Source organism: Glossina fuscipes, unplaced genomic scaffold, assembly GCF_014805625.2.
Source record: "Glossina fuscipes isolate IAEA_lab_2018 unplaced genomic scaffold, Yale_Gfus_2 0, whole genome shotgun sequence".
NCBI lineage: Eukaryota > Metazoa > Arthropoda > Insecta > Diptera > Glossinidae > Glossina > Glossina fuscipes.
In genome coordinates, this window is record NW_023998414.1 from 9609240 (window position 1) to 9614438 (window position 5199).

Sequence of the window (5199 nt, forward strand, 5' to 3'; positions counted from 1 at the left end):
GTTTTACCTACGTCCGCAGAAATTTAATACACCCTGTAGCAAAAATGGTGTAGGGTACAACAATCTACTTTTTAGCTTAGTATTATTATACCCTATACCACTGATTATATAAGCATACATTATTAAATCTATGCGGATGTATGAAACACACAGGAGGACTTAAAGGGCTTTCTGCATTTATTTAAGCTTGTCCGTCTGTCTTGTTTGCTTCTGTTAAACTTACAGGGTACATTAGTCAGTATTGTATAGGATATATCCATATGGTTTAGCCCAAGGACGAACGCTATTGAAAATGTTTTGGTTTTGATGACTTTCTCGGGCTTTACGTAAACGATAATGATCATACTTGCTTTTTTTATACATTTATTGCCCTAAAAGCGCACAGGAAAAGAATGTTGGGTTTGATGTTGTTGTCGTTACTTATACACTTTGATGTTTGGCACACTAACAGGATGTATATGGGCGAAAACCTTTAATATATATATATGTATATATATATATATATATATTTTTTTTTAATTTCTCTATCCATTTATATATTTCTATTTTACAATATAAATATCATACGCAAAGAGCAGCAAACACCATTGGTCGAAATGATGGGGAAAACAAAAATGTGAAATTTTTGGTATATAACTTTTAAACTTTAACTTGCTTTATTTATTTTTTTTTTTTTGGCGTTTCGTTGTTTTTCGTTGTTATTGCATTCAAGTTACTTGTTAAATTGTTATGATTATTGTTATGTGAGAGAAAACAGTTCAAATGTTGGCTAAGGTGAAGTTTTTAGGTTTGTTTCATTTTTTCTTTTTTTGTCTTTATTTTGATTTAAAAGAAAAATTACTGTAATTATTTACTTCAATGACCTTGTCGTTAACTGTAAATTGATGCTATTAAACATTAGTATTTACTGAAAAGTGTACAACTTTTTTAAACTTCTTAGTGTATGTAGTCAGTGTATTCATGAACTGTTGATATCTATATATATATGTGTGTGTGTGTGTGTACATCTTGGTGAAAATATGAAACTTTCCCTTTTTTTTTGTTTTGTTTTTTGTGTTTTTTGTTTTTGTTAAATAAGGTAATAAATTTCATTTGAAATTGTTTACTATTATCATTAAGTAAAATCTCTTAATATACTTTGGGAATTTACAAAGTTAAGATGATAATAAAATTTGAGTGTAGAAACTTTTTAAATTTATTTTAGATATACATACATACATACATACATACATACATACATTGCGAACGTATATAATTATGCAAATTGTATGAGAATTTGTAATAAGCGAATGAGTGCACGAAAGCTTAATACGCTATAGGGTATATTTTGAATACCTGTTACTTAGATATCAGATTTATTGCATGTTTTTCAATTAACAGCACCATCACTCATACGCCAAATGTATGTATGTAATTCATACAAACACACATACACCCACATACACAGACAGACAGAAAGCGAGAGAGAGAGAGAGAGAGAGAGAGAGAGAGAGCAAGAGAGCAAGAGAGAGTGATAATTGCGGCCATGGTACAGTAAAACTACACGTCGCACGACAGATGATATATTTATTTGCATTTATTTATTTTTATATATATATACATTTTTATATATATAGGCTCAGCTGCAGATTGCACAATTCTTAATATACAAAAGCTTATTATTATTATTATTATTAATATCGCCAGAGAAATAAATTCTAAGACTAAACTCTTAAAAGCACTAGCATCTAAGGCTATCGGCTTTTTATTAAAAACTCTACCGCACTTGAGATTCGAACCCACGACCATTGACTTGCTAGTCGAGATTCCTCCCCTTCGGCTACTCAGGCGGATACAAAATCTTAATCTAGTTACAATTGAAGCAAAAGAGATCTGAAAGCTACGAAATTTATATGTACTTGTAAGAGAGTAAGCGAAAAGAAAATCATCGTCTCGCCTAGCTCAGCCACACACTCAAACTGCAACATATCAATACAGAGTGCGATTTATGAACATTATTCAGTATTGCAGCGGAAAGCAGCTCAATAAGGAAAATTTTAAACTTTGATTAGTACACGGCCATCAAAGAGAGCCAGCCCTTTTAATGGAATCATTTGGTTCCGATAATGAAATTGGATCGTAAACCTTATTCAGATTTTTACAGAGGAATTATAAGTGAGTTACGAAGTTCATAATTGAACGTGCATTGGTTAAATTTTATGAAAAGAAAATTTCTTATCGGGCCGGTATGAAGATTAAAGTTAATCTCACTTAACAATACAGGCGAATCAGTGACACTATTCATAAATTTCACCATGAAGGTAATGCCTAAGACCATTCTACATATCTCGAGCAACGGCAAAGATATAACTAGCAACCTATTTTCATATGGCAGTAAAGGGATCTCAATCTAAACTTGTTAGAGCAAAAAACAGAAATTGCTTCTACGATGATTCACTCAATAGAAGTAATATAGCAACGATAAGAATGTGACCATACAACCGAGGCATACTCGAGTATAAGTCGTACTCACCTAACATATAGTATACGAAATTAGGTTGTAATGAGACGACTTGACAAACAATAAGCTACCTATCGACCCGGTTTTAATCGATAGGCGTAATGCCTGTTGATTATATCGGGGAGGGTAAAACGTTTCAAGTTAAGGCTGTAACTTTTCTTTATGGGTTCGAATTTCTTCATACTGAAAACTTACAATATCATTATTTTTTCAATATCATGGTCATTTTCCTTCGTAGGCTTCTCTCGCCCAGCTTTTTTTCTGAGATTCTTTTAAATTTTTTTACTATTTAGATCATTTATTACAATGATTTACACCTATTTTCGAGTTTGATTTGAAGAATTGAATGAAGAACACAGAGTGTGCGATCATTAAGACTAAGAATAATACATCACTCAATAAGTTGATGGTTGGAACATTATAAAATTTTTATACATAACGTCTAAAGATTCGTACTGTTTAAAAATCATACGAATTCGTTACTAGTCATAGTATTGGTCGGTATCTTACCCTACAGACTTATTGAGTTATATGTTATATAAGCAGGTCTGTGAGATTATATATATATAATACGTCATTTTTTTTCATTCTTTCATTCAGTCATTTATTTCGTTATGTACTCGTTCGAGCCTAATTATAAAAAATCAAAGACCATTAAATAATGCTTTACTGTGAAATTGTTTGTAGCATTTAAGTTATATATAGTATTTAAGAGAATCGAAAGAGAACTTATGGTAGTCGCGTCTTTAGGCAGCTGGCAAAGCAATGACCTTTTATCTACAATTTTAAAGTTTACTCCATCGTATATTAACTTCATAATATCCTCCAGCTAACCTTTTAGCATTGCATTATGCGCTTTATTGATGTGCATTCGACTGGGTACCTGAGATCTGCACATGCAATTTTCCATATTAAGAAATAAATCATTGATAATTCCAATTTTAAATTTACACAAATGTACAGAGAGACGCACACGTGTAAGTAGGCATTCCGAGGGTCTTGTTCGTATGAAATTTTAAAAATACATACATGTATATATATATTTATATGTATGTATATATAATATACATCTATATATAAGTATATTTATAAATATATATATGTCTGTATATATATATGTATAATTATATATTTCTTGCGAATATTGTAAAAAATATTGAGCATTTATGATTGTAATAAAGTTAAATTTATGCTTACAATTGTATGAGTATAGGAATTGCATTAGTGGTAATGTAGGAAGTCGTAGGCGCGTAAAACATATTATATCACTCAATAAGTCTCCGGTCAAGCTTGGCTCTCATTTTTAATACTTTGTCTCTTTTCAAGATAGTCAATGAATATTAGACAATGGTCATGCCAAAAAAACGGACGCCATATCCTTTTCACCCAACGGTGATGATTCAATGTTTTATGGCTTGTCACATATCGCAAGAAAAAATGTTTTCTATTTTGCCCAAAATAGTCGCAACAAGTTGTTGTTGTTTGATCAGAAATGAGCAAGTGGGGAAACCACTCGGAACAGAAGTTTCTTATGGAAAGTGGTAGCAGTCTTTTGATATCGATAGGGTGTGAGCACCTTTACCTCTCGGTCTCCCAAAACGGCTTTGTGCATTTTTTTTATTGCTCTTGGGAGCTGGTGCGGAACTCGGGATATTAGAGCGTTCAACCACATACACAAATTTATTCACAATTACTAAATTTATTTTTTCGATAGACACGAATCGCCATAATATCGTGATTTTTTCCAAATAAAACTCAGAGTTTTGTTTTGTTTCGGAAATAACAAATGTAGAGGTACTAGCAAATCAACGCTATCCTGAAATTATATGGAGCGGTTTACATATATATGTGTCACCCCAGAGACTTATTGAGTGATGTCTCTTTTTTTTTTCTTTTAACCATAAGATTCCGTATGGTAAAGTTTTGTAAGCTTTTTAGTTCGGATGGCAAGTTTCTGTTACGAATACTTTGGGCAACCGATCTCAATAGAGTAAAATCTGAGATGAGTAATAATTGTCGGGCAAAACTGCCACAGAGGAATGGAGCATCCCTAAGCAGTGTTTAATCCAATCGAGAGAAAAAAAAAGAATATTTGACTTTAGAAGTTCAAATGCTATATATATCGGAGAAGTTATCCGAGCGATCTTTAGGTTTGCTAATAAAATTTATGCACCCAGTGGCCCACAGAATAAGATTCGCGATTGCCCAGTTGAGGTGAGATCTAAAAATTCCCTTGAAAATGAAACAATTAACTATGCTATCCTTTTATGATCTTTCCCATTTTTGAAGTGTCTTCAGTCTTAAGAGTGTTATTTAACACGATTGAATACGGTTGTCCAACTGCAGTCGGTGATGAAATAAAATCATCATTGTTGATATCATTTGTTGAATTTGTGGGGATTTAATATTTTTTAGATTTTATAGATGATTCGATGATTTTTCAGTTTTCTCATATACAATAATTTGTATTTTCGTATAAAAATCGTTTTAAATTTAATTTAAAATATCATAATTCAATTTCCGTAGAGTATTATTATGATAATTAATTTTTAATTAAAATGTATGATGGATTTATTATTAAAGCTAACTCATAAATGCTTCAAAAATCTATATTTGTATAAGACATGGTTTTGACATTTACAAAGCCTCTTTACCCACTTAAATCTACACATCCGCTGTATATATATATATATATATAT